General features: G+C 42.1%; 1 non-coding gene across 1 annotated transcript; it reads right to left on the minus strand.

Annotated features, from left to right (window-relative positions):
• Positions 1–11,793: 11,793 nt before the first annotated feature.
• Positions 11,794–11,864, minus strand: TRNAC-GCA. The gene has a single exon. It is a non-coding gene; the product is annotated as a tRNA-Cys (tRNA).
• Positions 11,865–12,401: the final 537 nt, after the last annotated feature.

Raw genomic sequence — 12,401 nt, forward strand, 5'->3', positions numbered from 1 at the left:
TTTGTTTTTAACTTTTTTAGTTGATTTTTTTCTCCGAATTTTTGTGAAAGTTTTGTTCAAAATTTTGATTCAAACTGTTTTCCCAACCTTTTTATTTCTGAGTTTCTTACCAAAATTGTGGTTCAAAATTTTGGCCTCCGGATCCTAGGTGTTTGATTCGCAAAATTTTATCCAAAAATTTTTTCTAAACTTTTGCTTCAATATTTTGTTTCTCAATTTTTTTGTTTCAATTTTTTTCTCGTATGTTTGCTGGCGTAAACTTTTGTTTCTAAAATTTTGTTCACATAATATTTTTCTTGAATTTTTTTGTTAAAAGAGAGTGGAAAGGCGGAGCGGAGTGGGGATCGGTTCCCATAGACGATCCCCCTACATGCAGGCGATCGAAAACTTCAATGCTCGAGTTTGAGTCATGTTATTTTACAACACAGGTAAGTAAATGAGCAAATAATCCCACTACATCATGGAAGAATATGATGGCTATTCAAATGTGAAGTCATATAATCTGGACAAGATCCCAATCTGGGCACGAATTCATGGTGTCCCGAAGATGTTGATGAAGAAGAAAGAGCTATCTGAGAAGGTCGCAAAAAAAAGTGGAGGAAATCATCACGCTATTGGTGAATGACGGAAAAATCAACTCCACTCCGTATTTGCGCACGAGGGTTTGGATCGATCTGAAGAAACCTTTAGTTCGAGTGGTGCCGATAAGTCTCAAGGAACGGATGATGTGCCTGGTACAGTATGAAAAATTACCAAGCTTTTGTTTCTTTTGTGGTTGCTTAGGCCATGAGGTTACAAAATGTGGAGATGGTGTCCATCCAAAAGAAACGTGTGATTTGGGGGATTGGTTGAGAGTTCCGTTTATGATAGTAACAATGATGAGGGATGACCGTGGAGGACGTAGTGGTGGGAGAGGGAGGTAGAGGCAGAGGTGTTGGCCACGGGAGGGGGATGGAGTTTGGACCGGATGACATGGACATACCGGAAGAAACAGAAGTAGAAGCAGAAGATAATCAAGTGCACATAAGGATAGGGGGGGCTCCGGTGCAAGCACAGTTGTTGGAGTACCCAACTACGAAGGACGGTGCCATCAGTCCGATAGCAGAACAAGAAAAGAAAAGGCCCTAGGAGGAGTGAAGATGGTGGGGAGGTGAACCAGGATAACCCCAAATGCAAGATCGGCGCTCTCCTTTGAGGAGAGTGACCGGGCACAATGAAAATCTTGGCCTGGAACTGCCAGGGCCTTGCTAGCACCCGGGCAGTTCGTGCGCTTCTGGAAATCCAGGAGCCAGAGAGACCAGATGTGTTTTTTCTATCTGAAACACATTTGGGTAGAGTGAAGGCAGAAAAGTTGAAGCGAAAACTGGGTTGTGATCACTTTTTAATTAATGAAAGTGATGGCCGAAGTGGTGGCTTGCTCATGTTGTGGAGGAAAGAGACTGTGATTCAGTGTAAAGGTGTCTCTCAGTACTTCATTGACGTGGAGATTAGAGGTAATGTGGTGTGGAGATTAACCGGTTTTTATGGAGAGCCGAGATGGGATCATAAACACGTGACATGGGAGACTTTACGGTCTTTGCATGATAACACGTCTATTCCATGGCTGGCTGTAGGAGATTTCAATGAGATCCTTTTCCACCATGAAAAGGAAGGAGGTAGAACTAGATCACAAACTCAGTTGCAAGCATTCCAGGATTCTCTTATAGAATGCGAGCTAGCGGATATTGGATTTGTGGGTGATATTTTTACTTGGCAGCGGGGGAGAATCAGAGAGAGGTTGGATCGAGGAGTGGCAAATGCACAATGGAATATTTCGTTTCCAGATGCTCAACTAAAAAATGGAGAGATGGTCAAATCTGACCATCATCCACTTATTGTTGACACAGATGGCGCCTCTGTCCAGTTCCTCCAGGAAGAAAGACCAAGGAGATTTGAAGCAAGGTGGTTAAAAGAGGAAACAGTGGAGGAAATAGTACAGGCAGCATGGGTATGGGCTGCGGTGCAGGGTAATGGCCCAAGCTTGATGGCAAAGGTGAATGCAGTACACGATGATTTACATGCTTGGGATCGGGAGGTTCTGAAGAAACCTATTTACCGTATGAAAAAACTGAAAAGGGAGCTTGAAAAAGTGAGACGCGGTCCGCTAACAGATGAATCAATAGCAGCACAAAAGGAGATTCTCTTGCGGCTCGAACTTTTATTAGAACAGGAAGAAATCTTTTGGGTACAAAGAGCCAGGGCGAATTGGCTTAAGCATGGAGATCGTAAAACAAATTTTTTCCACCAGTATGCATCGACTCGGAGGAGGAAAAATTTTGTTAAGGGATTAGTTGATGAGCTTGGGGTAAGACATGAGGATGCCGGAGAGATGAAGATGATGGTTAAAGATTATTTTACTGATCTCTTTACGTCTGAAGTGCATGATGTTGATCAGGGAGTTCTAGGGGATATTAATTGCAGGGTAACGGCTGATATGAATCAACTTCTTCTCGCTCCTTTCTCTAGGGAGGAGGTGAAGAAAGCTCTTTTCAGTATTGGTGATCTTAAAGCCCCCGGACCTGATGGTTTACATGCAATTTTTTTCAAGCGTTTCTGGAATATGTTGGGAGAGGAACTGACTGATGAAGTGTTGCAAGTAGTGAACAACTCAACTATCCCAGATGGATGGAATGACACTACAATTGTGATGATCCCGAAGGTGGAGAACCCAGATAAAGTTGGTCAATTCAGACCAATTTCCCTATGCAATGTGGTCTATAAGGTAATATCAAAGATTTTATCAAGTAGACTAAAAGTGATTTTACCAGATATTATAAGTGACCATCAAAGTGCTTTTGTTCTAGGGAGGTTGATTACTGACAATATTTTATTAGCATATGAGTGCATACACTCAATGAAAAGGAAGAAGGGGAGTAGGGGATTATGTGCTGTAAAATTGGATATGCATAAAGCATATGACACAGTAGAGTGGGTTTTTCTTGAGAAAATGATGTTGAAACTTGGATTTCACCAAAGATGGGTAAAGATGATTATGGCTTGTGTTACATCGGTCAAGTACAGGGTCTGATTCAATTCGATGGAAACTGATACTATTATACCTACAAGGGGTCTGAGGCAAGGTGATCCATTGTCACCATATCTTTTCCTGATAGTGGCAGAAGGTTTATCATGTATGTTGAAGGGTGCTGAAGAAAGAGGGGAGTTCGAGGGGGTTAAGGTGTGCAGGGCAGCCCCGGTTATTTCACATCTGCTCTTTGCAGATGATTCGCTCATTCTAATGCATGCCGACAAGAAGAACACAGATTGTCTGACTGATATTTTAAACAAATATTGTGCTAATTTAGGGCAGAAAGTTAGTGAAGCAAAATCAAGTATTTTCTTCTCAAACAATACCAATGTTGATGTCAAAGTGGAGGTCTGTGAAGCTCTGAATATTATGGCTGAATCCCTCAGTGATAAATATTTGGGTTTACCGGTGATGGTGGGGGCAGACCGTTCTGACTGCTTCTGTCATTTGGTTGACCGAGTGAACTCTAGAATAAATGGGTGGAAGGAGAAGCTTCTTAGTATGGGTGGTAAGGAGATCCTAATAAAATCTATTGCTCAAGCTATCCCAGTGTATGCGATGATGGTGTTTAAAATTCCTAATAAAATTTGCAAAGGAATAAGCAATGCTATTTCGCGATACTGGTGGGGTGATGACAATGATAAAAACAGGATGCATTGGCAAGAATGGTGGAAAATGTGCATGCCTAAAGGCTCAGGAGGAATGGGGTTCAGAGATATTCAATCTTTCAACGTGGCAATGTTGGCTAAACAAGTGTGGAGACTGTTGAGAGAGCCTGATTCATTATGTGCTAGGGTACTAAGATCTCATTACTATCCGGATGGAAAGTTACTAAATGCAAAGATAAAAAGTGGTAGCTCTTATACTTGGCAGAGTATCTTAGCGGGCCTTGACTGTTTTAAGCTTGGATACATCTGGAGGGTTGGAGATGGTACACAGATCAACATCTGGAAAGATAATTGGATACCGGGCAGCCATGACATGAAAGTTCAGACACGAAGAGGGAATCACTTAGTAACCTCAGTAGATGAGCTTATCAACCCAATGACTGCATCTTGGGATGAGGATCTGGTACGTGCTATACTTGAGAATGATGCAAATCGTATATTAAAGATCCCCATTACGACAGGAAGAGATGACTGTGTTGCCTAGCATTATAACAGAAATGGCCTATTCTCTGTGAGATCAGCATATCATTGTCAATGGAAGAAGAAATTTGGAGCTCGTTGTGCAGCTGTGCAAGGTAGCAGCACTAGTAATCGCCAGGTGTGGAAGAAACTTTGGAAACTCCAAGTGCCGGGGAAAGTTAAAATTTTTGGCTGGAGTGCTCTCCGAGGTTTCATGCCGTGCAATGCGATCTTGGCAAACAGGCACGTCATACCTGACGGTGGGTGCCCGGTGTGTCGCAATGGTGCAGAAGATATAAAACATCTGATGTTCACGTGTGATCGAGCCAGAACAGTTTGGAGGTCCATTGACATCTGGGAGAAAATCAGAACGTTTATACAATCTGACCGATCAGGTTCTATTTTGATTGAGAATATTATTAACAGAGGTGAGCAGATTCATAGCCTGGAAGTGGGACTCGCTGAGCTTATTCTGACTGGAGGATGGTACCTGTGGTGGGAAAGATGGCAGCTAACGCATGGTGAGGCGGTTCAGCCTCCATCAAGATCAGGCCTAGCTGTTGTTTCATTAACAAAGAATTATAAGCTAGCTATGAAGAAAGGCATCAAGCTACGAGAAGGATGTAAGAAGCCTAATGAAGGGTATATTATGCTAAATATTGATGCTTCTTTTGATGAGATCAGGGGATGTGGTAGTACGGGTGCAATTATCAAAGATAGCTCTGGAGGGATGATTGTAGCTTCAAATACTTTTATCCCATATCTAGTTGATGCACCAATGGCTGAAGCTTTTGCTCTAAAGGAGGGACTAATGTTAGCTCAACATATTGGGGGTAATAAGCTGATTGTTCAAACTGATTGTATGGAGGTCGTTGAGATTATGGAGAATGCGGGATTCACTGCGAATTCAGCTGCTGCAGTTTACGATGAATGTAATATAGTTTGGAGTGGATTCCAAGAGATCTCCATTGAGCACTTGAGTAGGGAAGCAAATCAAGTGGCGCATGAGCTAGCTAGACATGCTATGATTTCTAGAGTAAATTGTATTTGGGACGATGATCCCCCTGGTTTTATTGTTCAGCTCCTATCAAACGATGTAACTATATTTGATCAATAAAGCTTGCCCAAGGGCTTTTATCAAAAAAAAAGTAAATGAGCAAATTTATGAACCAAACATTTTTTAACGACATTATAGCATATATAGATTTAAAATTACCTTAATCTAATGCGTTCAATAGAAAAATCTACTATGAGGGTCTAAGTGGGGCCATGCCCCCCTACCGCGGCTATGTCACTGAATATTTGAAATTTTGTATGACCCCAAGAAAAGAAGCGCTACTTTTTCGATCAGCTAGGGGAGCCTCCCTTAAACTCGCTCCACCGTTGTTGCTGCACCCTGCATCCCGGCGACTCTATGGCACTGTGCGGACTGAAGCTGGATTGGAAACAGGAGATTAGGGAAGGGGATGAGTTTGATGCTCGTGTGTCAGCAAGATAAAAAGAAAGAGATGCAGCTGGGGTATTTTGGGTGATGAAAATACATGGCCTGCAGGCGTGTTCCTGAGCATCAAAGCACAGAAAAAAAACGAACTGATTCACCGGTTCAACCAAGAAACTGTGACCAGTGGCGCTTTGGTTTAATCTAAAGATCAGTCATGCAATTGGACTGGTGTGAACCAGTGCGAACTGGGCGGTTTTGTATTGAACCTGTGAACTGGTTTTTTCTAGTGAAACAGCGATAAGTTCGATGTTTGGATATTGTTACTTTAGACAATAGACTATTATGATATTTCTATATTATCCCATCTATTATGACATGTGTGATATGTTTTGATAATAAAACTTAGATATTGTTCACATAAATCATAGAAATAAATATCATATTAATTAATGATGAACCACTAGTTTGATTAATGAATCACTAGTTGGACCTGACTAGTTCAATCTCCGGTCCGTTTTTTCCGTTCTATGTATCAAAGACCTAAAAAATGACACGGTTCCAAGTAGGTGAATTGCAGTAGTATATCTTCAAAGTTATATATTTGCAACGGCACCTATCCAACTAATCTAAACATCTAAGTTTCTTCAAAACTCGTGCATGCTAGAGTTTGTCACAACCCATCTTGGTCCGGAGGCCTGGTAATATAGTAGCGGGCTTGCGTGCCGTCTTGGGCTAGAAGCCCGTGTATCCCTTGACCGATGTTGGCCCATAACAACTATGTAATACGGCTGCGGAGCTGAAAGAACCCATCAAACAAGTAAAGACCTAAACTATCCTCGTCTCTCCTTCCTCCGGCTACCCGCTTGAGGCTGCGCTTCCGACCTCGCCGCCGCACGTTTCGCCGGCAAACAACTCTAGCTACCCAAGGTGAGTGACAACTGGTGTAAGAGTCACTCTCCATCGTGCAGGACCCGAGTCCCACTGGAGCGGTAGGCAATTTGGGGGCGAATCGGGAGAAATTTTTCTCCGACTTCGCTATCAAATTATGTAAAATCCCAGACGTGGATGACCTCGTGCTGCCGGTGAAGTCGATCTAGCGCCTAAAACCACCACCACTAGCCACCAACCACCATAATCATCAATCATCCCCACCACGATCCCCAACTCACCCACATCAAGTTCTCCACCACCACCACCTCGCAAACCACGACAACAAGTGAAGAAGTTACCAACTCTGACACTCACATCAAGGATGACGATAGCGGAGGAGAAGCTAGAGCTCTTGGTCATGGAGGTGAAGGCCTTACAACAAGGCCAACTCAAGATTGTCACTTCGTTGGATGGGCTCAACACTTGGTTTGTCAACGCTGACAAGTTCTCCGTGGAGTTGAGCAAGGAGATTCATGATCTCACATCGCGCATCAAGGCATTGGAGATAGCAACATCTACTGCACTGCCACTAGCCCCATCGCATGAGGAAGAGGGGCAGGCCACCGGCCACCGCGTCGCTACAAACCACCAGGGTGCCGATGTTGGGGCTTTGATCCCCCATCACACCCTGGTCAAGGGTGACCATCAACTTCCCAAACTCACTACTTTGGATGTTGACTTACTTGAGTCCAGTCATAGAAAATATGTTACTCCTCACAATCATGAGTATACGGAACCTAAATTACCAAAATTAGACTATCCTAGATTTGAGGGTGAGCATCCTAAGATATGGAAGGAAATGTGTGAAAAATTCTTTACCCTGTTTAGAGTTCCTGTGCACCCTTAGGCACCATATGCCACCATCAACTTTCATGGTAATGCTGCTATGTGGCTCCAAACTTATAAAGCACAACACACAATAGATAGTTGGCTAGAGTTATGCATAGCAGTAGATCAAAAGTTTGGGAAGGACTTTTATCAAAACTACATGAGAGATCTCCTATCAATCAGGAAAACTTTTGATGTTTTAGAGTATGCGACACGGTTTGACCAAGGCAAGCATAGAGTTTTGGTTCACAATAGAAATTTGGATGAAGTTTTTCTTGTGCAAAAGTTTTTAGATGGATTGAAATATAACATCAGTGGTGCTATAACTTTACACAAGCCGAGAACAGTTGATGCCACTTTATCCTTGGCATTAATGCAGGGAGAACTACTATAAGCCTCAAACAATAGGTATCATTCAAGAAATAGCAGAGACTTCAACAAATACACTCCAAGACCTCAATCATCTACCTCTGTGTCACAAGAGGTATTGGACTCTACACCAACAGAAGCTAAGTCAACTACTCTAGGTGATATAAAGCTGAAATGGGCAGAGAAGCTGACATCATTACGAGCACAAAGAAGAGCCCAAGGGTTGTGCATGAAGTGTGGAGAAAAATGGAACAAAACACACAGGTGCCCCAAACAAGTCCCATTACATATTTTGGAGGAAATCTTGGATGTCATGAGTCTGGAGGAACAGAGGGATGATGAACAAAATAAGGGCAGTGATTCTAGTGATGAGAAAATTTTGAAATGATCTCTCTCAGCAACTGAAGGGGTGCAGGATAAAAAGAATATAAGGCTGGAAGGGCTTATCAACAATCAGCATATACTCATTTTGATTGACTCTGGAAGCTCTAGTACATTCATCAATTCTAGAACTGCCCAACAACTAGACCTTCATCAAACTGATGCATTTAAAATCATGATCACAATGGCCAATGGCAATAAGTTAGCAAGCAACAAAATGGTGACCACAGTCACTTGGTGGACCCAAGGGCACACATTTGCCACCACTGCAAGAATACTGGATCTCAACTTCTATGACATGGTATTAGGGATGGATTGGCTTGAATAATTCAGTCCAATGTGGGTACACTGGAAGAAGAAGAAGATAAGATTCAATCACAAGGCCAAAGAATCACATTGACTGGTGTTAAAGACTGCACTTCCAAGTGTCAACAATTGAAGCTAAGGAAATTGAAGGGCTTACTGAGAAAAGGTGGAGCGCACAGCTGGTGCAGTTGTCTGATGTAACAGATCAGGTGGAGCAAAGCAATTTGCCTGAGCGTGTAATGGAACTGATACAACAACATCAAGACCTGTTCAAGGTACCAAATGCAATGCCACCTCCAAGAGCTCTAGATCATCATATTACCCTACTGCCAGGGGGTCAAACCAGTTAATGTGAAACCCTACAGATACACACCAACACAAAAGGATGAAATAGAGACACAGGTGAAAGAAATCCTACTCAATGAGGTCATACAACCAAGCACAAGCCCATTCTCCTCACCAGTCTTGTTGGTCAAAAAGAAGGATGGATCATGGAGGTTCTACATAGATTACAGACAACTAAATTCCATCACTGTGAAGAACAAGTACCCATTACCTATAGTTGATGAGTTATTGGATGAGTTGAAAAGAGCCTATTGGTTCACAAAATTGGATATGAGGTCAGGGTACCATCAAATCAGAGTGGTGCCAGAGGACATCCACAAGACAACCTTCAAAACACATCATGGCCATTGGGAATTCAAAGTTATGCCTTTTGGGCTCACAAATGCACCTGCAACTTTTCAGGAGAACATGAATACCATATTTGCACCTATACAATAAGGTAAGAAAATTAGAGTATATATGTGTATACACTCTATAGAGTCATGGACAATCGTGATGCACGAGCTTTTCAATCTTGAAATGCTCACAAGCTTGGAGTTAGGCTTAAGCTTGGCTCATTTAGAAATTGAGCCAATCTTGAATCAAGCCTAAGTGTTGCAAATTAATGGGTGGATTTGAGAGGAATTTTGAATATGAGATAGGAGGAAGAAGAATAGTAAAGTTTGGGGGGAAAATGACTGGATCGATTCTCTCGATCCTTCTTAGGTACTTCACTTATCTCTTTCTTATTTTTACATTTTGGTTCCTAACTCTAACTATATTTATAGCTTGCACCACTACTCTCCCTCAAGATGGGGCAAAGATATCATATAGATCCATCTTGCTACCAAATGAAGAGAAAGTCTTTTCAGGCAACCCTTTGGTCAAAATATTAGCCACTTGGCTAGCTGATTTTACATAAGGTAGGAAGATAATTCCTCCATCCAACTTCTTCTTAATAAAGTGACAATCGATCTCAATATGCTTGGTTCTATCATGATGAAAATGATTGTTAGCTATATCAATAGCCGCTTTGTTGTCGCAGTATAGCATCAAGGGCCCACTCTAAAACAATCTCAATTCAGTTAGAAGAATCTGCAGCCACAACAGCTCACACACACCATGAGAAATAGCACAAAACTCTGCCTCGACCGTAGATCGTGCTACGACACTTTGTTTTTTTACTTTGCCATGCAACTAGATTACCTCCGACGAAGGTACAATACCCAAAAGTTGATCGTTTATCATCCAAAGAACCAGTCCAATCGGCATCGGTATAGCATTCAACTTGCAGGCTTCCTTGTTTAGTGATAAAAGAACCTTCCCTGGGCTACTCTTAAGATATGTCAAAATACGGTAGACAGCATGCATATGAGATGATCTGGGATCATGCATAATTTGACTCACCACACTTATTGCAAAGGCAATATCAAGTCGAGTGTGAGAGAGATATATAAGTCTTCCAACCAGTCTCTGATAACATTCTTTATCCACTGGAGTACTAACATCTTTACTTAAACGATGTTTTTGCTCAATAGGTGTGGCTGCTTGACGACATCCAAGCATTCCAGTTTCCTTTAGAGCAACTCCAAGAGTACTCCAAAAAATTCTTCCCCAAAACTATGTATTGGGGGTTCTTCCAAAAAAAATTTCCCCCAAAAACATATCAATCCACAGCAGATCGCTAATAAATAGCCCCCAATATTTTAAAACAGGCCACGTCATCGTATTGGGCCCATCGGAAGGGACGCGCGAGCGTGCGGGAATCAGGATTGGGGAAGGAATGCCAACGCTAAAATATACGCGGTGGTAGGCTGTTTTTTAGCTTTGCTAAAAAATTGGGGAAGGTTTGGGTGGACTGTTGGAGTTCGTTTTTTCTCTTTTTTTTCCTAAAAAAAGTATTGGGGGTAAGATTAGCAGTCTCTTGGAGTTGCTCTTAGTAGATCTAAAACATATTTTCTTTAAGATAGAAACATCCCCTTTTGTCCACGAGAGATTTCAATTCCAAGAAAATATTTCAATTGCCCTAAATCCTTTACTTCAAACTCTTGAGCAAGATATCTTCAAATCGACAATCTCAACAATGTCATCCCCAATAATCATAGTTATCATTAGTTGCCAGCAAACTTCATATCCATGAGAGCTTAAAATTAATCTTGCATGTCGAGCCCAGCTAATATAGCTCTCCGGACCACATAGCTTGACTAGGTTAGACTTGATTGTGTATTTTAGAACATTTGAAGGTATCCTAAGTTGTTGTTGCTGCTCAAAAATTTTGCTAAATATTTCACAAAGTTTCTCCATGCTTGGATCCATTGCCTTAGCTCCACTAGTATCTGCCATACTCCTCAACTAGTTGTAGAAAGCAACAAGGCAACAGTAAGGTGGACCAAATCGAGGAAGAATGACGGCTTCCTCATGCTTCCTCGCACCCAACAAGCTTGCTGATGACGATGCCTCTTGGTGTGGATGATGACTACGACACCTCCACTCCTCCAAGAAAAGGTTGAAGAGGTTGATTCAAAGAACAGTAGCAGCCCCAAAACAGCCAGCATGAGCACCAAATCATAGTTCACCAACACAACAATCTCCCACGAAATCGACGAAAATGGAGAGGAATCTATAGGATTAACATGCTCTTGATACCATGTTGCGAATTAATAGGTGGATTTGAGAAGAATTTTGGATATGAGAGAGGAGGAAGAAGATCGGTAAAGTTTTGGGGAAAATTGACTGGATCGATTCTCTCGATCCTTCTCAGGTGCTTCACCTTATCTCTTTCTCATTTTTATATTTTGGTCTCTAACTCTAACTATATTTACAACTTGCATCAACACTAAGACGAGCCGACAAAACAAACCCTAGTTTGAGGATAGAACTATAGTATGGATTCTAAAAATCCAGTATCGCTAGACCTAGTTACTCTCGTGCCTCAACTTATAGAGGTAGGAATTTGTAGGGTTTGATCAGTTCTGTAATCCTAAGTATTTTATTGATTAATCTTAAGTATTTTATTGATTAGGCGGCACCCAGATTTGAACTGGGGGTAAAGGATCTGCAGTCCCTTGCCTTACCACTTGGCCATGCTGCCAAAAAATCCGATCTAAAATTGAGAAAGAACAAGTATTCATTTATATTTTTTTACTAAAACCTTTTTTATTTTATTTTGAATCTAATTTTACTTACTTTTTTCTAATCTTTTTCAAAAAAATGGATTTCTGTTTTTTATCTACCGAACACGATGGACACGAGCCTCAAGCTTTTTTGACAGCCATATGCGAAAGTGCGAGAATACTGGATGCCCGGTGGCCAGCACACTATCCTCGATCGGCGGTCTGCATGGCAGCTACGCCGCGTGCTGCAATGGGCTCTCGTCCGGCAGGGTCGCCCGTCGCGGCAAGCATGGAGCTGTGCCAGATGGCCGCCTGCTTGGTGCTTGGAACTTGCAAGATAGATCGAATGGTTTGAAGGTTGGCCCGTGCATGCACTAAGCTGCATGTGTATATGGAAGCAGCTCCTCTGCAATACTGCATAGTGCGGTTGGGCCACTGATACGTGGATTTGGATCCACCTATCAGTGACCCAAACCTGCTCCTCACTACTCCGTACTGCAGAGGAACCCATCCCA

This window comes from Setaria italica, chromosome IX, assembly GCF_000263155.2.
Source record: "Setaria italica strain Yugu1 chromosome IX, Setaria_italica_v2.0, whole genome shotgun sequence".
Lineage (NCBI taxonomy): Eukaryota > Viridiplantae > Streptophyta > Magnoliopsida > Poales > Poaceae > Setaria > Setaria italica.